The sequence below is a fragment of the Meleagris gallopavo genome, chromosome 3, assembly GCF_905368555.1.
Source record: "Meleagris gallopavo chromosome 3, MGAL_WU_HG_1.1, whole genome shotgun sequence".
In the NCBI taxonomy this organism is placed as follows: domain Eukaryota; kingdom Metazoa; phylum Chordata; class Aves; order Galliformes; family Phasianidae; genus Meleagris; species Meleagris gallopavo.
The window spans coordinates 66,566,854-66,589,789 of NC_139406.1; the positions used below are offsets into that span (position 1 = coordinate 66,566,854).

Genomic DNA, 22,936 nt, shown 5'->3' on the forward strand with positions numbered 1-22,936 from the left:
ATAATGCCTGCTTTAATGGAGTTTGTCTCAGTAATGCTCCTAAATGGGATAAACTGCATTAAACCCAGACAAGCCATGAAAAGAGATAAATGACAAAACAATACACTGAAAACCTAAAGATTCTTTTAATGTACTATTAACTGACTTACCATCCACAGTATTCACATTAAATGTGGTTTTGAAATCCATTTGTTGAACTGAACAACTAAAACAGAAATGTTGCTATTTTCCTGTTTAAAACAACAAATTAAATAAGGCCCAAATTAACCTCCAAAACTGGTGGTTTGGCAGAACTGTGACATGGCAGGTCGCACATCCACCTTCTGACTTAACAATAAGCAAAGCAGTTCCCCGGGAGCTTTTTCTTAAAGTCAATAGAGGAAAAGTGCTCTCACCCAGGGAGTCCTGCACACAAGCTGAGCATTGGCACATCCCAGGAAGGATGCTCCAGCAGAGTAAGGACCTCAGCACTCCCTCAGAGACCTCTGCCAGTCCCCACGGCTCTAGTGCCACAAGAACAGACACACACCAATCTCAGCAAGCTTTGGACTACCCTTTGAACATTTATGGCAAGGGACACTGAATGCAAGGAACATTAATGTATCATCATCTTTATCCTCCTTCTTGTTCTCTGGCCTCACTCATCTGTCCTCTGCACATGCTGGCCCAACACTTAGCCATGCTCACTTTCTTGGTCTCAGCACCCTGAAAGATGAGTTACACGTGAACCGCTCAATTGGGACTTAATGGGTTTTCTAGCATATCGACTTTCCATACCTTTCACAGTGAGATGAGAGAATCCTCAAAAGCTGAGAAGGAATACAGACTATATGCTTTTTGGCAGATGTATTCTTACAGCAAAAGATGACAATTTACAGATAAAATTAAAGTCAAGGTATACAGGTACTGACACTTTTAGATGTCATACTTCATTTAGAAGCAAGACTGAATTGTTTCCAAGGGCCTAGTCTTGGGAAGATGGATTAGGTGTTTGTTCATGCTGTACACAGAATGTAGGGTCATGTTCCTTATCTTGATGAGAATCATAGAATCATAGAATGGTTTCAGTTGGAAGGGACCTTTAAGATGACCTAGTTCCAACCCCCTGCTATAGGCAGGGACACCTCCCTCGAGACTAGGTTGCTCAAAGCCTCATCCAGGCTGGATTTGAATGCTTCCACAGAGGGGGCATCCACAACCTCACTGGGCAACCTGTTCCAGTGTCTCATCACCCTCCTGGTAAAGAATGAGGATCTTCAAAAACTGGAGCTGTAGCTTACAGAACATATAATTTATTCTATAATTAATGTGTCACTTCAGAATTACAGAGAAAAAAAATTCCAATGGTTTGCACTGCTGTTGTAAAATGGTTGCTCTTCCGCACTCAAGGGACTGCAAAAGGTCAGTGATGTTGAAAATACGTGATTTATAAAGTACTTTGAGATGAGATGTGCTGTGTAAACGTAAAATATTATTAGAGCATATTCTACTTAATTGACATACTCTGAAATGGAATTGGCTGCACCACAAGAGCGGGGCTAAGAAACTAATTTAGCCTGAGGACAGTGGCTTGTCTACAGCTACTGACAGCCTATGGCAGCGTATGTATAAATTTGTCTCACAGTTACCTACACTGAAAGTTATTGCCATTCACCTGAATAGGTCACATGCAGATTTGAAGATCCTGTGATCCACAGAAATGGCAAAGCAGGCAAAGGCTGGAGACTGCTCAGCACCACAGTCAAAAAGTGGCTTCTGAAGCAGCTGCAGGCACAGGAGCTGCCGGACAGCCCAGCCACCTGCTGCAGAAATGCTGTCATGCACAAGGCAGCTCCAGGTGTGTGCCAGGGATGCCTGGGATGCCATGGTCATTATGTGCCTGGAAGCTAGCCTCAAGTGGCACCTTCAGACTCAAAATATGCATCTTACTCAGCCCTGGTTTTCATGGGGGCATCCGAGCTCCCCTTGCAGGCGGCCTGAACCTTGAAATTTATAGCTATATACAGAAAGGCTTCCTGAAAAAATCTCAAGTCTGAATGAGTGAGCTGCAATGGATGAGTGCAGCACTCTTCTCCTCACTCACAGAGTTTCTGGTTTGGAAGAGGAACATAAATTATACTTCCACGCACTTTTTGGGAGCTCCTCTCTTTCTTCTGACCATGACAGTCTTCTGTACTTTAAAGCTGCAATAAATAGTTGGTTTGAAGCAGATTTTAAGATGTTTGAACAGTCCACTTTACCATAAATGGAGAAAGGTCCATTCCCCCTTCCCAAACAAAGACACAGAATGCAGATCATATTCTGAATTCTTCTTAAACTCAGGCCAAAAGATCTCACCAGTACAATCTGTTCCCTTTCACATCACTATTTCCATTCTCACAGATTCTTTTATCTAATTCCCTTTCTCCCTGAAGTTTACAGTGTCATTCCAAAGATTTTTCAGCTGCACTTTTGCTCCCTTCTCTTGAATTCTCTCTTCAATGATCTAAAGTCCTTCTTCAAATAGTGCTACTTTCTTCCAGAAGTGCAATGCCATGAATTCTCTACAAGAAACTAATCTCCTACCTTTTCTCGTGTGCTAAAATGAGCACATTTTTCTTATTTCTTTTTCTTTTTTTTTTTTTCCCCTAACAAAAATGCATGAGTTTATGAGCTTTCCATTCCCAACGGGAAAAAAAGGAGTGCTTTCTTCTGAATGTATTCACACTTCCCCATGAAAATTGATACATCTGTCTGGGAGGTAAAGAACATTTGGATGATCTGCATTCGAGAGAACAGTCATAAGAGGTTATTGCATAAAATGATTAATTTACCAGCAACAGAAATTTTATTCAAAATTATTCTCATCTACACAAAACAATTTGCATCCACACAAAAAAATGGTCTATACTGAAAATAATACTATTGTATTCTCTTCACTGGTGGCTCAAGGTGTTTGGCTTCTACTTTATTTAGATAGATAACTTTTAACAGATTTGCTGCTTTGGCTACAGCTGGCCTACAGTAGTAATGGCAGGTGATGACTCTTAGGCTACACACTGCATGATTAATCTGTGCTGCAACTGCAAGCATTTACCATGGGGGACTACTCTTCCCTTTTGTTTTTTTTCCTTCTATTTCCATCTCTCCTTCCCTAACAAGGAGATCAACAAAAATCAATATTGTTTTTTTTACCTAGGGAATGACATTTTTAGGCCTATGTGCAAACGTAAGTTTCCAGCTGTTAGAGGAAAGTAGCAGCAAATACAAGGCAGGTGAAGAGATCTTATCCTTTTTTTTCTTTTAACATAAGCAAAAATTAACTTTAAAAATATCCCTCAGCTACAAAAAAAAAAAAAAAAAAAAACTAACAAAAGTTTACTTGCTTGGACACATGGATACATGGACCTGTGCCTACAGAAATAATATCTAATTAATTTTGCATGAGTGATGAAGTCTAGTCAAATCCTTTGTGTCATTTCATCCTTTTCTGGTATTCATAATCCACTCACTAGAACACAGAGCCAAATTAATCACCTCCAGACAGTTCTGCTTAGGAGTTTGAGGAACATTTTTACTATGTAAGGTCTCTACTTCTCAACATTTACTACATGATAAAGTTGAGTGGTATCTGGAGGACTCTGTAATCTCTGCGATAGCAGTATTTTTCTGGACCTTACTGAGCACTGGAAGTCAAACCCCATGTCTGGTTTCTATCAAATATCAGTTAACCACCTTCTCAATGAGAAAGATAAAAAGCCACAGGACTGCTTATTTTATGCACTACAGCCTTCACATTCAGGCAACACTACTAAGCATTTATAGGTCCTTTTTCTGCTGTCCTTCAATTTCTCCATGGCATGATCTTCAATACTGCTGGCGTCTCACAATTGCTTACAACCACCTCTGTGATATGAACAGAACAGCCATCCTTAAAGCCTTATCTTCAAGAAGCTAAGAACCCAGTGTAGGCAGAACAAATGAGCAATTCCTCTGCTTTCCTTTGAATCCACCCACACAACAGACGTGTGAATGAAATAAGGCACTTCTTACTGTGTCTACTATCTTTGCTGCTCCTACCATCTTTCAAACCTGTGGAAACTTCTGAATTTACAGTACTGGCACGGTAAGAATGGCAGATCCAGAGACAAGGAGATAAGCAGCCCATACTTGTGGTTTAGACTCTCCTTCAGTCTTCAGCCTCCCTGTAACACATGTCAGCCCTCCCATGACCTCAGATCCCCATGAATCACAAAGTCCTTCCCTCTCAAGTTAATGCAGCAACGACTTCCGATCATCTTGTGTCAGGCACATTTGTATTCGTAATTCATTTCACACTAGGCAATTCATTAAGAACTCTATTTTGATTACCATAATGCGCAAACGCAATTTTCTATCTCCTTTATAAAGGGTCACTTTTATGCCAGCTCATTTTTGACTGCATCAGTCCTTTCCCATACTGAAAGAGAATCAGTGTTTACATTTGGTTAGTTAAAATATTTACATTGCACATTCAAATGATGCGCTTTCCCAGTGACAGGGCTGTCTGTGGTATTTCCTTCTGTACTTACTCTGAAACAGAAGCAGATGATTAGGATAAATATTCTACACAAGCAGATCAGGGCAAGAAACTGCACAGCTATTCCATGCCATCATCATTGGACTTTGTAGTATCCATGCAGGCTGTGTCATCTGTCTAGCACTGCATGAAAGCATGCCTTATAAGACCCCAAATCAGCAGAGCTACACATTCTCTAGTCACCATACTTCAAAGAGATCCTCTATTACTCACTCAGTGCATGAGGTGGGCTGAATCACGATGTGTGTAGGTGCTGGGACAGGAGGCAAGAAGGCAGCCTGGCCACCAGTTTGTGGGCAGAGAGCACTCAAAGCATGGGCTGCCACCAAGCAAGGCTGCAATGTCCTGCTGCTCTTGTGTGTGGTGGCACGAAAGGCAGATGAATTCCCTCTGAACAGAGCAGAAAAAAGTCAAGGAACAGCACTTCTGGAGAGAGAAGGAAATCTGGAGCAGAAGTGAATACAGAGTTGAGAAGGAAAGGTGATGCTGCAGCTGGCCAGGGAAGGGCACAGTGTTGTCAGAAAGCAAACCTGACTCCCTTCTGTCAATTCAACACAAGCTGAACAAAGTACTGCAGTGCTGTGCAGAAACTGACGCACAAAAGATGTACCAACAACCCTGAAGGGGCTGCCTGAGGCTAACAGGGTGAAAAAGGTGTGCATGGCAGTGAACTTCAGTGTCATATAGAGTGCATTATCATCTACACAACAAACAGTTAACTTTTCCTTCTGAAAGCAAAACAGATGCAGGATGAAGTAATTCCTCAAATGGGAACTCAGTAGCAATGCAAAATGAGAAAGAAACGCTTCGAATTCCCAACCCACAGCAGGCACACTGCTTACCTCCCAGCAGGTCTATGTGCCGACTGCCTGGCAAGGAGCAATGGCTCCCGGGCTGCCAAAAAGTGGAGACACTCAGGATGAGGAGTTACTGCATAGCTGTGCCTCTGCTCACGCTCACCACAAACTGCTGCATCTTCTTGTTTACAGAAACATACACAGTAAATGAAAGTTGACTATGCAAGGAAGAGCTCCCTATTTTAAATGGACCCTGCCTTAGCGCCGTGTACTTGGGAGGAAATGGGCTGGAACAGTCGCTGTATAACTGAGGCATGCAGCCTCAGCAAATAAACTTTAGACAGGATAGTGCTCTGTGTGGGAGACATAGCTGCTCCACTTTTCCCAACTATCAGCAAAAGAGATGATGTAGCTGTTTGCTAATTAAGGCACAGCAGTGAAAGTAAAGCCCTATACCTCCCTAAGCCAGTGTAGTCATGCTAATAAACAACCAATGGTGATTACACTTAGAAGTGTAATTCTCCAGGTACACGTTCATTTCCAGATACAAGTGCCTGTAGTAAAGCACCTTTTGGAGTATGGGTCTGAACTGCAACCAACTCAATTGCAACCAAACACGTCTAGGAGATATAATAATGGCTTTCAAGTGTCTAAAGGGAGGCTATAAGAAAGAAGGGGACAGACTCTTCAGCAGGGTCTGCTGTGATAGGACAAAGGGAAATGGTTTCAAACTAAAAGGGGGGTGACTTAGATTGGATATAAGGGAAGCTTTTTACAATAAGGGTAGTGAAGCACTGGAACAGGTTGCCAGAGAGGTGGTGGATACCCCATCCCCGGAGACATTCAAGGCCAGGCTGGAGCGGGCTCTGAGCAGCTCATCTAACTGCAGGCATCCCTATTCATTGAAGGGGAGTTGGACTAGATGACTTTTAAAGGTCCCTTCCAAATGAAATGATTCTATGATTCAATTATTCTGGTTCTACTTTTTGCGAAGAGCAAAGCCCTATGGCACACCAACAGCACTCTCCCTCTCTGTTCCCTCTAAAAAAAATATACCAAAAAACCACACAATCTCTCAAACGCTGTCTGAAAGTGCTGCAAGCACAGAGCTGTGTTAGGGACATGCAGTGCTCATGTCCCTTCCTGCAGGCACATCCACCTGGGCAACAGCTGCTGGTGGTCACAGCCACGGCCATGCTCACTTTTGGAATGGGCAGCCCAGAGGGGTGGTAGAGTCACTGTCCCTGGGGGTATTCGTGAAATGTGCATATGTAGCACTGAGGGACATGGTTTATGAGCATGGCGGGGATGGGGCGACAGCTAGACTGGATGATCTTACGGTCTTCTCCAACCTTAATGATTCTATGATTCACAGCTATACAAACTTCAGAAACACAGTTAACAATTGCAAGAGACAAATAGCAGCAAAAAGACCTGGAGATTTGCTCATACAAAAAGGATCTTCACTTTAAAAACAGAAAAATAACACTAATTAAAAACTCCCAGACCACTAAAAATATCATTGAAGCAGTAAGGACACAGGGAAAATAGCAGCACAACAGCATAAAATCTGTTTAGCACAGTCTTCATGTTCTCAGTAATTCCAAAGCGACTGCAAAACCCCCCACGTGTCTCTTTCTGCTGAAGTGTGCAGAACAAACATTCACGTTTTCCCATGGCACAGCACAGCCTGTGCACCCACAGTACCTGCAGCGGCGAGGAGCTGTCTCTGGTAACAGGCAGAAATATCTACCTTGCCCAGTGGCTGTATGGTAATGTATTTCTATTAGCAAAACCCATTTAATATTGCATATGCATAGTAGCTTTTGGCTTAGAAAGTAAGAAAGAAAGTGCGAGACAGAATGGTCTTTTCTCTGTGTGACTGGAACGCAGTCTGATTTTCTCACTGATGGTGGTGATCACAAAACACTCCCAGCTGCAGCACACTGCTTGTGCTAATGCTGCTCTCCTGCAGAGCCAAGCAGACTGCAAACTTCTCCCCCCACCATACTGCACATGCTGTAACTCACACCCAAACAGCAGCAGGCACGCTGTGCTCCTGGAAGGAAAAAGCCTTACCTTCTCCCTCCTGCCAGAGGAGACGTCAGCAGCCCAGCTCTCCCAGCCCAGCAGCCCCCTCCTCGTGTCCTTGCAACTCTGCACACAAGGCACGAACCTCACCTTGGCACTGCCAGTGCACTGCAGCCCTGCAAAAAACAGTCTCCGTGCTTGGCTGCCACAAAGACGTCCTAATGCACAGCCGTGCACTTTCCCCCCTTTTCTTCCTTTATTTTTCTTCTTGCTTGGTCCGATGAGAAGCAAAGGGAGAAAAAATGCGATGTGCTCCAGACCAGCAGTGTGAAGAGGAGTGCAACGCTGTCAGCGCATGCCGGCGGTGGGAGGGGAGGTGGAGGCTCCCTGCCTCGCCTCGCACATTTTTGTTTGGACCGTGGGTGGCTGCGTGAGCAAAGCATCCCGAGCAGAGGAGGAGTTACCCCAGGACTCCAAGCCTTGGCTGCCACTTGGAGCCCAGAAGTGAGTGAGGTGGCAGGACGGTAACCCGGCAGCATGGTGATCCAGCAGGTCAGTGCTCCATCAGGGCTGCAACCCGTGGCTGGCAGCCCAAACTCCAGCCCTGTTCAGCATCCATTTGTAGCCATGTGGAGCTGCATCCCTGCAGGGCTCTGTTACCCTGCAGCTCCAGGCCAGGCTGGCCGGTCACCCTCTGCATGTGAGACTGCTGTGCTCACCATGGAAAAGGCACATCCTCACCTCACCAAGCAACTGCATGGAGAAAACTGGTCCCACAGATGTTTGCAGCTGTCAGTGTGAAAGGAAGGTGGCAGCACTTTGAAAAAGCAAACCTTTTAAACTGATATGCCCGTATCTATTTCCTCTTAAAAGACAGACTGCTGTGTGTGCATTTCATACATTTCACACAACTTCAAGTTTGTTGTCCTTCCTATCAGAAAATGAAAAGTTATCTTGCCCTGCTGGTGATGATCCCTGCTGTAACCAACTGGAATTTTGCAATTTAACTCAAAGTTTCCCATGCTGAGCTAGAAGGTACACAATGGCTGTTGCACATTTCTTTACGCTAATTATAATTCAGGTCCTAAAATAGTGCCACCGATCACAGCAGTACACAACGAGTTTTCTTCTAGTAACAAACAGCAAGGGACACACAGTCCTCAGGGCTCAGCACAACCACCAACTCATTCCAGCGCCTGGATGAACCATCGCAGCATTAGAATGATTTCCCATGCAATTAGTGCTAATTGATGCCTTGCTGTCAATCCCTCACAGCCCCCCTCTCTCACCCTTTTAGCAGGCCCCATCAGGTCAGCCTGGGAGCCAGCAGCTTGCAGCACTGCAGGACTAGCTACATGTGCTCTCTGCTGTTACATTTAGGGGGAACTGGCCAAGGCTGCTCTGACGAACAGTCACAGGTATGTCAGCCACTTCCAAGTTACTGCATGTGAATTTGCACCATGAGACGTTCCTAGGTGGACACTTTTGAACATTTCCTAAAAGCAACTTGATTGTTTGAAAGCATTTTGCTGAGGACAAAACTCCAGCATCCTTGTTCAAGAAAGCTGAGCGGTAGCGCTCAGTAGATACTAATAGCCCCGGTGTACCTTATAATCAAAATTCAGCTGAGAAAAGAAAGTTGTAAATGAGCAACCATCTCTTCTAATTTTATTATTTAATAATACTTCTTAAGAAAAGCCTTTTCCTTTGATCTGTTAATAAGATCAAGTATTTGCCTTAGCATCTTGCCAAATGGACTCAAGGAAGATCAAGATTGCTTTGTACCAGCAGAGCCAGATGACTATGGCAATAAACAAAGTGAGATGCTCTTTGACAGAACATCATAAATATCCAGTACGTATTTCACAGTAGCACACACACTTAGATTCCAGATGAGTATCACAGCTGATGGATCTCAGATGAGGTCTCTCTCTGCACTGCAGAACTATGTATGTAATTTCAAAAAACCCATATACTTCTATCTTTTACAACAAAGTGCTGAGGCAGTTGTTTAAAGTCAAAAAGATGCCCCAAAGCAGAGAACTGCACGGAGGCCAGCCTACAGACACAATTCAATAAATATTAAAGGATGTGATGCCTAATTCTAAAGCACATTAGGAAATGCCTGTTGCTAGTGGCAAGCTAAATTACTCCAACTAAAATAATCAAGAGCAATATCTTGTAAGTCACCTTTATCTCCCCTCCAATTTCTTTTTCTCTAAATTTCTAGTCTACACAAATCAGTAGTCCTTGGCATTACTTTCATAGCATTTTCCTCCTTTACTGTGCAACATTTGGGAACCACAACACAACGTCAACAAGCTGCCTGTCACCAAGTCTGTACGATGCGGTGTGCTTTGGCATAGAGGCAGCTGAGAACATTCATGACAGTTACTTCTCTTGGAAAGCTGAGTCTGGAGCCGAAGAGAGTGCTACAGACTGCCTGTGCCACCTCATTCCACCTCTACCAATTCAGCTGTCTGCAGATCTAGTTTGCTAAGGGCTCATGTTGTATTTAGCGCAGATAAATCTAGTCATGTAAACAGAAATGCACAGCATTTATGTTGGTAAGGTAACATACTGATATTTATCATTTACATACATGTAAATTTACATATGTGACAGTTTATCAATTTTTACTTTTTAGATTCTTCTCTCTGGGTCTTTGTGATCCTTTTGGCTATTATTTTTTAAAGGCTTTATTGTCTTCTTTTACCATATTTATGGCATGTGAAGACCCAGCCATTATTTCTTAGTGTCACATATAAAATTAATACTTTCAGACTATTCTCACAGTTATTTTCAACTGCAGGAAACCTCATTTGCATTGATGTAAATCCCTTAGTTTCTTGTATTTTTGGATGTATACCATCCACTGGAGATCAGAATCCTTCTCATCTTTATCTCACACACACTTAGCTTTCAAAACATGAAGCTATTCAATAAACACACAAAGATAATAACACAAAGATATTGCTCAGGGCACTCTAGGTGACAAAAGAGTTTAGTCATTCAGTGGAGGAATGCATTAAGGAACTCCAGAAAGTTTCATAGAAGAACTTCTCTGTGAAAACATGCATGCTTTTCCTGGGACAATAAGGGGCATTAAAATCTGATTTGATCACAGTCTTTTACAGCACACGTGCACGCACACACACACACACACACCACTTCAAATCTGCAACTAAGAGACAGAGGGCTACAACATACAGTTTTCAGAAAGCACAAAGCAGGAGTTCCCCTCTCCAATAACGTATGCCAAAATCCAGGTATAGACATTCTAATACTATGATATCAAATTCATTCTTTACAAATATAGTGCAAACACCCTTAAGAAAATTATGAACATCTTGGTCCAAGGAGGTAAAGGTTACAATTGTAAGTTACTTCTCTACATTGGTGTTACATCATATTTTCAAAGAAAGATGTGTCTAGCTTGCAGCAGGTGCTAACAGAACCTTAGCCCTAGAGGTAATAGAATCACAATGGTTTGAGTTGAAAGGGACCTTAAAGATGATCTAGTTCCAACTCCCCTGCAATGGGCTGGGTTGCTACCCACTAGATAAGGAATCTTAGCTAAATTTGGAGTTTGCTGTTGATGAAAACCATGAGGATGAAGACACACATGCTCTGGACTGTGCTCTTGCTGAAGAAGGATGGACTTCACACTGAACTACCTATCTCATTGAATTGTGTTATTTGACACACGCCATTTGGGTCTACGGTCAGATATTCCACCGAAGGCTCACAATTAAGTCAGGTGAATATATCACTTACACAAACTGCATAAAGACTTATGGATATTTGGATTTTAATTTGGGACTATGCCATAAGCCCCTTCTTCCAGAAGTCAAGTCAAGGCACTACAAAGATGTAAGTAATTCAGCATGCTATGGTATAGGTGGTTTCCCAGTGCTACTCATTAGGACATGGATGGCTACAAATGAGCTTCCTTCAACTTCAGCTTGTGTTTTATTTTTCCTTGCAGCTTGTTCATTTTTATTAAAATGAAGAAAAATTTTGCATCACTGATATTTCATTTTCCACTCCTCTTAATCTTCAAACGTACCCCAGTTATAAGGCCTAACTCTACATGGGCACTCTAAACCACTGTATTTAGCAGGAGCAATGACCAGCAGTTTTCTTTTTTTTCTTTTTTTTTTTTCTTTTTTTTTTTTTTTTTGTTAATCCTCTTCTGCATCCTCTCACTTTTCCTATTTTCCACTTTTTAATTTCATTTCCTGCCAAAGCTCTTTCAGACTCCTGACATTCAGATCTTTATAGATTTGGTTAAAAATAGCGTAAATCCATTATCTAGTATTGTCTTAGCTAACCAGGAGAAATACTCCTAAATTATTTGAATATATGGACAAGATCTGATTATCGCAATGAAATTGCTAAACCATAAATGCACAAGGGAATCATATGTTTATTTTTAAATGTCAAATCTGATTAAAGTGCATCAAAATAATTGGCTAGACTACAGAGGACTATAGCAGACAGAGGTTTTGGAAATGGAAATGATACCATGGTAATTGGCAAAACAGCCACCAGAAAATATAAATCTAGGTATCAATCAAGGATTTGAGATTATAAATGCTAAAAGGAGATAAAGGATGATATCCTTCTGTCATATGTTGACAAGCTATGATAGAGAAAGAATACCTGTGTCATAGCCTCATCACCAGGAGCCCAGAGCTAACTTGTATTCCTGAGTCCTGATCCTGTCAGAATTATCCCAATGTTGTTGCCAGGGGTAATGGCATCATACTCAGCAAAAGCATAACTGATAAAAATGTGTCAACAAATTTATTATTTATAAAAAAATATGAAAATTAAAATCTCTGTATAGTAAGTATTAACACAAAGTATACCAGTCCTCCACCAGATCTACTGCTCTGCAAAAACTACTGGAAGCTTATTTAAGTACTGAATCAGTACTGAAGATCTTTGTGGAATTTGTTTGTTCATAAAAGAGGGGATCAACCAGACACAAAGACAGAGGGAAATGGAGAGTGAGGAAGGGAAGGCAAGGCAAGGCAAAGCAGAGAATCCATCTGTATAAACTTTGATTTAACCACAGTGAATTGAGATAACGTTTAATTTTGGAAGACTCATTTCAGGAAAAATGGAATAGAATATCACCAGCTCATAGTTTTTAGTCTCTTTGATTATCGTTCAAAAGAGAAAACTGTTTTAAAAAGCAGGAAAAAACAAGATGAACAACCTTAATCCGCACCAAAGACACATAAAAGGTTGGCTAATTATTCCTAACACTTCTTTACGCAACCAAAGCTGTCTACAGCATACTCCAAAGCATCCAGAGGACAAAGCAGAGCAAGCTGCCTGCCTGTGCACTGCCTCATGTGGCAATGGCATGAAATGTAGCAATACTGCAAGAGTTTGACCTGTGTTACGGTCATTAAAAAAAATAGCCTAAAGAAGTACAAAAACTAAAATAAAACATACAACATCGCCAATTTCTCCCTTCTTATATCTGTTCATAAAGGTTCTGTCTTGCTTTCCTCCCAGGACGCCTGTGTATGGGAGCTGACAGACAGTGCAGATGGACAGACAGCACACAGCATCACTGCTCTGACCAGCACCTGCAAAAGAAGAACAACCTAAGATGTCTGTACATCTCTGTTTTTAGAAAATAACCCTTTAAACCATTTCATCAGCAAACTGAACAAGACACTTAAGAAACTCTGCAAGGCCATGTGGACTGCAAGAATTTTTCGATCCTTAAGTGCAGTTTCCGTCAGTTTTACAAAGAATCATAGAATACCCTGAGCTGGAAGGGACACATAAGGATCACTTGGTCCAGCTCCTAGCTCCACACAGAACCACCTATAAATCAGACCCTGTATCTGTCAGAACTGTACAAATACTCCTTGAACTCCAGCTCAGTGCCATGACCACTACCCTGGGGAGTCCGTTCCATGCCCATCTCCTTTTCCTAACCCCCCACCTCTCCCTCCACTGATACAGCCTCGTGCTGCTGCCTCAGGCCCTGTTGCTGCCCCTCCACTCCCTGTGAGGAGCTGCAGTCACCATAAGGCCTCCCCTCAGCTCCTCTGCTCTGCACCGGGTAAAGCATGAGGCCTCAGCCGCTCCTTGTATGCCTTGCCCTCTAGAACCTTCACCACCTTTGTAGCCTTCCTTTGGACAATTTCTAATAGCTTTATGTCCTTTTTGTACTATGGCACCCAAAACAGCACACAGTACTTAAGGTGAGGCTACTAAGTTGCTGATGCACCACAGGGTTAGCTGAAGTCTGCTCCTCACCTCCAGACCCTGCAGTGCACAAAATACACCAGACAAAACAGCAAACAATGATGAGATTTGTTTAAATAAGCAAGCTTTGCCAGAACATGTAACTGCACATCACAGAGGATCACATCAGCCTGCCTATAAAAACCCCCACACCTAACCAAATCCTGAAATTCTTGTTCAGTATTTGCATTAAACTCATGGGAACTATACGGGTGTCACTAGGTCATCCCTCCCACACCAAAGCAGGCTGATGGGACAGACGGATAGGAGTCAGACACTCCCCATGAAGTCTGGATGGGGATGCAGATGTTACGAGGCCCTACATGTCTACACCTTGGCCCAGCCTGGCTGCACAGCTCCTGCCTTCCACCACAGATGGGCACAAGGACAGAGGTGGCCCTGAGAGCTCTGGAGCTGTCAGCTATCGCAGCACCGAAGATGGTTTTGTGTAAATAATTCAATGATACTCAAATCATCTTGCTGAGCTCACTGCCCTCCTCATGGTTTCTAATGGATTTCATTACAGTTTTTCTCCTTTTTCATTGCCTGGGGAGGGAAAAGACAAAATATGAATTCTCCTTTACTATCACTTTTAAAGGCAGATGCTTAGTGTCGCTGTCAGCATCCTCTCTGTACGAGGCACCAGAAGTTACAGTGAGCCAAAGCCAGAATCTCTGCTCGCGTAAGTCTGCTTAGGAACAGCAGCTTGGCAGGTTTCCCTTGGCCCACCAATCCCTGTTTCTTCAAATGGGAAGCATCACTGCTCACAGTCCCATTCATATAGGAAGAATTTTGTTCCATGATAAACGGCTAATCAAGTTGCAGAAAATTAATCTCTTTTCTTTCAAACTTCAGAGGACAGCAAGAAAATAAACTCAGTGAAGGGCAGTTATCTCACAAGTATAGAACCCTCATACCTAAGATGCAGACAAGTAGCTAAAGTTACATTTCCCGATAAAGTAGCCATCTATCATCCAGTGTAACAGTTGTTTTGTGCTTTCAGTTAACAGACCAATAGAGATAAGGTTTTCAGTTAGTTGTGTCCCACCACCTCAGACTCCTTCTCCTGTGTTCCCATTCTTTTCTTTATCTCCCGCCTTGCTGCAGTTGCATCCTTGTTCTTCCCCTCTCCAGCAGCTCTAGCCCCCTTCTGCCCAAACCCAAAGCACCACCAGCACTGATCTGCCATTAATCACTGGATCTGATCTCATACATTCGTGCTTCATCCACACTGCACAAGCATTACTTGGAATGAGCAGAAAATTGTTCCAGGTGACCCCAGCCTTGTTCTCTCTGCCCTGCTAGCTAGACAGTGGTTAAAATGGATGGGGAAACCACTGCAGATAACTTGAAATCACAAACCTTATTGTGTTTTGCACTTTAAATTCTATTCAGTAGTGCAACTCCAGGGTTCTGTGGACAAGTGGTGGCACTGTCCTCAGGATGGGGACAGGACAAGCCAGGACAGGTAGCTGAACTCAAGACAGAAGGTTTCTCCTGAACCTGACCTGCTTCCACAGAAAGGACGTCAGCTTTTGAGCCAAATATTTTCTCTTTGATTTTTCAACCCCTGCCCCAAGCATCTGTACATTAAAACCTTCCAGCCTGAGTAGAACTGCATTGCATCAATATTCATCTAGAAGATCCTGGAGAAAGTTCATTTATTCTTTTCCCAGCATTATTGCAGTTAATTGGAAACATCTGTTACAAATATCTGTATGCCAGAAGCATCCCAATCTACTCGGCAGTCTCTGCAGGAATACCCACTCTGTCCTTTCTGAATAGGTTTTGCCAATGGCATCTTCATTATCAAAGAAAAGACCCCAGAAGAATAATCAGCCAAAAGCAGAGTTTAAATCATCTCTACTTGTATTCACACAAAGTAGTAACATATGTTGTGTTGTCACAACTGTGAAAGGTATCTTCAGATCCTTGTTTGGCTTAGAACTGCTCTCTTGCAATGAAGCAGGTCAAGGAGTTTCATGAACAGGTGTTCCTCTGATGCCCCTACAGCATCCTTAGCCTGCTGTAAGACTGCAGTGAGAATATTCAAGTATATTAAATTAACATTTTACATTTGAATTTAGGTTAGTGTCAATATATTACATTAATGTAAGCACATTAAATAATGTAATGTGAATTTTGAATATTTGCGTAACTATTATATAAATAAAGGATAATTATTTGAATGTCCGTTGGAGAAAAAATTCCTGTGGGGATAGAATACAGCTGAAGTATGAAGTTTTTGTAAATCCCAATGAACATATTCATTGAGACATACTGAAAATCTGGGTTTGAACTTGCAAACACAGGATTTCTAGACAAGTTGTCAAAGTTGATGAAAAATGTAGAGCAGACTGGACCTTCTAAATATTATTAGTCCCCTGACTGTTGTAAATAAATTTCTTTTTAATAGGCTGAAATATGAGACGTGCCCATTTTTAATAGAAGGAATATTCAAAATTTATTTCTAATGAAAAGAAATCACAATGTCAGACTATTATTTTTAGGGAAAAAGATGAACAAAGATATTCATATTAAGCAGTGAAGTGGGATTTTATCTAATCTTAATGAAGTCAGCCCAAACCAGAATGATGCCTTCAGTGCAGAGCTTTTTCACAGCAGCTGGAGACTTCAGTGGCTCCAAGAGGCAGCACAATGGAAAAACTTGTTTAAAAAGGTAAAGTGTCATAACTTACAACTTCCAAACACATCTCTGCAGCAGATGCTCTTCCTGGAGATGCCAGACTAGGACATTTTATTCAAGGGGAAATAAAAAAAAAGAAAGAAAAAAAAAGCTGAGATTTTAAGCCAGATTTCTTCTTAAGTAAATTACTATCGGTAAAATTTTCATGCAGATGGTCATTATGAATTCTTATCTCAAACGAGATTAGAAACAGATTTCACTTTACATGAAGATCAGAAGTCAATTTTATGTAATGTAATCTTCTTAAATCCTTCCTCCGCCACATGGATAAGAATGGCTGCAAATTTATATTTTAACTTGAACATTTCTTTGTTGATACCATTAAGAAGTTCCACGTTACAGCGAAGCAACTTTCAGCAATCAGACAGAGAGAAGTGTTAAAAGCAGAGGACCAAGTAGTAGTATCCGGGTATCTAAGAGAATCATAATGCTGACTGTAATAATATCAAAATAATAAAATAGACTGATATGATTGTAAAAACATGTATTTCCTTAGTCCTGAAACAAAAAGAATAGTTCCCATGCTACATTATAATTACAGTAACATGAGAATTTGGGGACAGATCTTCTTCATCTCATGTAATAGGTTTTGGAGGACCATCATCACTTCCCTCTCTCACATTTGAGCACACTAAATTGTATCTCTTCCTGCTTTTCTTAAGAGGAGGTAGTTATTTTATTCCCTAAGAATAAAATAACCCTTTATTTTATCCCTGTGATTATCATTTGTACTAATATCAAGAGATATTAAGTGAATAAATCCATGAACCTCAGTGTACAAGTTGAAGTTCAATACTGGTTAAGTAGTGTTCTTGAACTCTCACCATGCTGCCATATAAAAATTAATACAATTGCTCTACAATTTTAAGGCATCATTAACCAGAAAATTATACAGTGAAGTGCATAGTTACAGCACACATTCATAGGTCTTTGTACCACGAAAAATAAAACTGCAGATACCTGCCTGTGAGCCTAACTCCTTCTCAGCTCAGCTGTAAAGCAAATTTATTTCAGGGAAGTGATGATTTGGTTGACAGTGCCATGGTTTCCTCTGTCCCTTAAGGGAAAGCCCTGATTAAGCTTTTCCTATGTACCGTAGAAATGTAGAAGCTGTACTCACACACAGGTGGAAGATGTGCCATTTTTGTTGCTATAAAACAGAACTAGATGAAGGAATGAAACAAGAAAATTGCACGTTCTTGCTTGTCGCACTGAGTCATTCTTGATTCTCACATTTGTTGGCTTGCCACGCTGCATGTCTGACACAAAAGACATCATCTCACTCTCAAAGCAGAGTACATCAGCATGTAAAATTCTTTGAAAAGCAACAGTGAAATACATCCAATACCTTCCTAAAAATACATATTACACCTGCTTCAGCCATGAAATCTTAATTAATGTGTTTAATATACTTGGAATAAATAGTCATGTCAGGGTAAACAATGTAAGCAGGGAAACTGGGTGAGAATAATTTTAAGGGGAAAAAAAGAATCAGATGCTTTTGCTGCTTATACATAGGATACACCCAAGTAATAATAACCATTGTTATGGTTGATCCAAAAAGAAAGCTTTGCATGCTTGAAATGGAATAAATTGTAACCCCTATTCTTCTCTTGCTTGCCAGTTAAAGAAACATGAGTATTAACATATGAATGGACAAAACAAATTGCTGGATTTCCTTTTAAATCATAAGTTCTGTTTTGTTTTTTTTTTTCCTCAAGGTTAAGGAGAACAAAAATCATGACACATGCTTTCTTCTAAAATCCACAGATCAGCACAAACCTCAATGGACCACACGCAGTAACAGAAGATGAACAGTGACTGACATAGGGGGAAAATGGGCATCAGCCCTGATCTGAGTGCTTCAAGCACGGCCCTGGTCTGCTGGTAGGACAACCCTGAGGCCACATAAGCAACCCGCAATATCCTCCTTTCATATCCATGCTCTCAATTTCGTATGTCTGAGATCCTCCCCAGCATCAGTATGAAAACAGAACCAAGCCATTCTTTGGTCAGAGCACTGACAACACAACTAAACATGCAGCTCTGTTGTCAGCACAGTACTTATCTCCAGTATGACTGGTGCCCAAAGTTAACTTGTCCAGGCTTAACTTGAATTAAACCTGCCTTTTGGAAGGAACCATGTCAGCATGGCACATGGTATCTGCACTGCAAAACCAAGACTTGGCTCTCTATCATCTCCTGCATCTTCTGAGTTGCTCATCCTCACTCCAACTCCAAGCTTTCCTGTAGGTACCAGATGCCATCCCATCTAATGTTCATCTGCGTGACTTCAAACCATTTCCACAGGATATTCCACAGTTGGAGTTTTTCTTCTTGGTGACTCTAAAAAGCAGCCTTGCTGTGGCCTAAGCAATCTGCTCTGGGTGTCCTTGCTTGGGCAGAAGTTTGGATGGCTCCAAATGTCCCTTCCTACCTCAGCCTTCTGATAAGTCTGTGAAACTGCTGAAATTTCCCTTGCAGCAAAGACAGTCTTCCAAGAAGTAAAACTGCGTACTCTAGGAAGGGAGATTTTCTATTTCTCTGCAGGCAGATCAATATTTAGGCTGTGCTGCTGTGACTAGAAAATGCGGAAGAGTCTCAGCACATTGCTACAAAAGCTTGGAAAAACAGATGTGGCTGATAACTGTCCCTTCAGGAAATGCAGAAGCTGTAGTCTCTCACATGCTTCCCTTTTCTGCTGTGTGGCAGCCCTGTGCCCAAGAACACATCTTCTTTTACACCGCCTACACCATGTAGACACATAATACCATTGAGGAATGCTCCAAACATGCAAAAGCAACCAGTAATTTAATTAAAACATTCACACATGCACTCCGTGCACATGGACATCCCATTCCTCAAGAGAAGCACCTTAACTAAGTACAGGAGAACAGAAAATTCCCAAATCGCTTCTATAAACTGGAAAAACACCATCGTAGAGATTATCTTTATTTTCATCTCCACTGCACCAGGGAAATGCTGATCACAAACCTTGGGGATTACCAGCAACTGTCTTCTATTTCATGGCCCTACTTCACTCCTTGTTCATTTGCTGCCTCATGTGTCATCAATGTAATTTAACCTAAATAGCTCTTTTCTTTTCCTGGCATTTGCTGTATTGCTATACATCGAGTCTCTTGGAGACAGCAGCATCTCAGCCCTTTTTTTTTTTTAGCTGAACAAACCAAGCTTTCATGGTGCCTTCTGGTACAATACATGATCCATCATTTCCCCAGTTGTCCTGAGAGCCCTTCTGCAAACCATCTCCAGTTAGAACTCACCATCTGTCTTTAATGTGCATGGTACACATTACTCTTCTCACTGTGCTTTGTCAACACTTTAAAATATGTTGTTAATACTTTCCTATCTCTGCCAGAAATACCTCTATGTTTAATAAGATAAACGTACTGCTCCATTTATCTTATTAACAGCAGCAGCATACTTGATCTTTGACAGAATCCTAGGCTTAAGATAAGTCAGAAGATGCAGGACCTTGGTCTTGGATGACCTAATATAGCTGCATTTACTTTTGCATGGTTTTCAACTGATGAGGTTTTAGTTCTCAGGCTAAATTCAGATGGTTATTCTCCAATGAACACGTGTATACACAATGACCTTGCACTTTACACAATTACATTTCATCCCAAGTCTATTACTCCGTCTTGGCAGAAAAACTCCTTCTTTTACACTGTTATGACCCTCTTCTGAAATACTAGTTACTCTTATCTTTGAGTCATCTGCTAATCCGTAAGTGCACTGCTTCTTATGTGTGCCAATGAAGGGAAGATACTCAATGTGTTTCATCTCCTTTGAGAAACAGTATTAGTAACCTCCCCTTGGCAGCCTCTGGTACCGCTGCTGAGGTGTCTATTTGGCACCAGCACAGCTGGCTTAAGCTGAAGGGGGCTGGGCCTAACTGGGATGGAGCTCACTTTCCCCACAACAGCCCATACAGTGCTGTGCATTGCACCTGAAGTGTTGATGTTGCACCAATGCTTTGACAATTGCTGAGCAGCGCTTGCAGTAGTTGGACTTGATGATCTTAAAGGTTTTTTCCAATCTAAATGATTCTAAGATTCAATAGAAGCGTTGCGAACTTTTCTCTACTCAATTTTCTACCTATTGAAAATTTATTTCATAGATCTCTTATCACACTGATAATTCTCCATTTGAGTGCCATATTCAAGTTTTGTATCAAAGTTGAAGTGGATTACATCTGTTGCCTTTCCTCAGCAACAGAAAGGAAGAAGATGAAACAGCTACTCTTGGTGCAATACACTTGTCAACTACAATCTCATTTTCCTTTTGCTTTCATGACTTTGTCACCTTGTTCAAAATTTGCTTTAATACATACTGTATTATTACTGTTTGAAGACTAATTTTTGAAGCAATTATATCAAATACATACTGTATTATTTTCCAAATCCCCTTTCCCTTGCTCTATCTCATAATTTGAAAAACAAGTTTAATATTTCTCATTTTCATTGCCCATCATTCAGTGTATTTATTAGAAACGCTGCAATCCCATATATCATTGTCCTTTCACACAGCAGTAGAAATGCTTTTAAAGGTAAAATTTGATAACTTCTCCTGAAGTACTCCTAATCTTTGGAGAAGAGGTGCTGCATATAAGAATTGTTGATTACTATGTTTTTCCAACGTGTACCTGAAACTGCATCATTCTTCTTAGTGTTATACTGCACTATTATTTTTTTATTTTTTTACAGTTAAAATTTCAAATGGGGTTTCCTCCCCATACCTTAATCAGAAAGGTCAGAAAGATCAGATTCTCTTCACTCTCTAAGAAATTGTCCAGTTTCCTCAATAAGAAATCTACTTTCTCTCATCTGGAACTAATGTGTATAGTCCTACTGCACACAGGAATTAAACCCACTTCCACTTTTTGCAGCTGCTGTTCTAAACATCAGCAGAGTTTGGAAATGAAGGAGTCTTGTCTCACTAACATGTCCTTGCATAAACATTAACTTCAACAAATGAGTTTAAGCATTTTCAGCCACTAGCTGTGGCACTCAGCAGTCTCTCCCACTACACTCCAGCTCACAACCTAATTAGCAGCACTGCAAATATTCTAGGTATCTACTGCTGTAGTGCCCATAGATGTAATTAGAAGAGTGAGTGTGTACACAGATATGAAGAAAAGAGAGAACAAACGTACAGCTCCAACTGGTACCTTTATTAACTCATTCTCAGTAGCAGTATCATATACAGGGTTAGTGTAAGGTTAATGTGTACCCCACACTGTGACCTTTCTTACTGAATTTAATTGCATCCCTACCAAGGATATAAAGAAAAAATGAAAAGGCACAGACTGATTGATTCTCTTGCTTGCAGACCACAAGAGCTCATTTCAACAAAACCTTGCCATTAAATTTACAACATTACTGAAAAAGTGTTTCAGATGATGTACACCCTAATCTAATTTTTGAAGCAATTATACCAAAGACTCTCCACCGTAAGCCACAAAATCTCCATTTTACCTCTTCTGTAAACCCTCTCCAGTGTGTATAGCATTATGTTTCAATTGTTATCGTGCTTAAAACATGTCTCACACCATCAGAGCATTGCTGCAAGCATTAAAGAGCTCTTTAAGCATTTTGCCCCTGGAATCTTCAGGGACTTCAGAAACTACAAGTCAAGGGAAAAAGTAAAAAGAAAAGACAGGTCGTCATGAATCTAAATGGGACATAAACTCATGGTAGACACTTCCACTACACACGTGCAACACATGTATTAATTATGATATGTTTTGTCATAACGGGGTTTATTCTAAGCTTTGTTCATCTCCTTTTAGGCCAAATTTGATTTCTTTGCTCACTTTCATTACTATTTAAAAACAATTTTTGTAATTTTTTTTCATATACTGAGTAGCAACATTATACTCTACACTAAAAAAAAAAAAACCATGGAAATCCCTGAGATATGCATTTGTTTAAAGCAGATTCCACTTGGAATGCATGAAAGTAACAGCTAACCACACCAAAATTTCAGGTTTTTTTTAAAGGAGGTGATAGCAGACACATTTTGTTATTAATATATTGGGTTTTTAGCTGTTGCACTCATCGTGGCCAGAATGACTTATTTCCATTAACACACTGAGCAGCACTGCACAGCTGAACAATCAGCTGGATCAGTTGTGTTTAGAGGAACAGAAATTTGGATGAGTCCCAAATTACAGCAGACCCAAGGTCCCATTTGCCAGCAAATCATTTGTAACAGGAATGACTTTAAATGACAGCAGTAAAATTAAATTTGGCCCATGTTTAACATGCCCATTAAAAATAAGTCCTTAAATGCCAATCAGTGAGGCTCAGATGTGGATAGCCAAAATCACCATGTGGTTGGTCACAGTCCACCTCTGCAATATCCGTGACTTGGACAAGCTACAATGGCTGTGCAGCCAAGGCTGAACCCATCCACTCAAGAAAAGAGAAAATGCAAAAGTCACCATTATAGCTACTCAATTTCCACACATCTCTGCTACAGAGGTACTGGGAGTGCCATCAGGAGGCTCAGAAAACTAAATGAGGACAGAAGAAACAGCAG

At 41.1% G+C, this 22,936-nt stretch overlaps 1 protein-coding gene across 10 annotated transcripts in view; it reads right to left on the reverse strand.

Moving 5' to 3' along the window:
- The window catches only part of PAG1 (phosphoprotein membrane anchor with glycosphingolipid microdomains 1), a 107,832-nt gene that overhangs the window by 40,419 nt on the left and 44,477 nt on the right, over positions 1–22,936 (reverse strand). For 2 of the 10 annotated variants that reach the window (XM_085221336.1, XM_085221340.1), the window contains exon 3: positions 12,856–12,992. The exons of 3 other annotated variants lie outside the window; for them this stretch is intronic. The gene's annotated coding sequence lies outside the window, so the exon portion shown is untranslated. Of the gene's footprint in view, positions 1–5,400; positions 5,584–7,434; positions 7,814–12,855; positions 12,993–22,936 lie in introns of those variants that run through there. 5 more of the 10 variants (XM_003205143.5, XM_085221339.1, XM_010709071.4 and 2 more) reach the window with 3 other exon arrangements.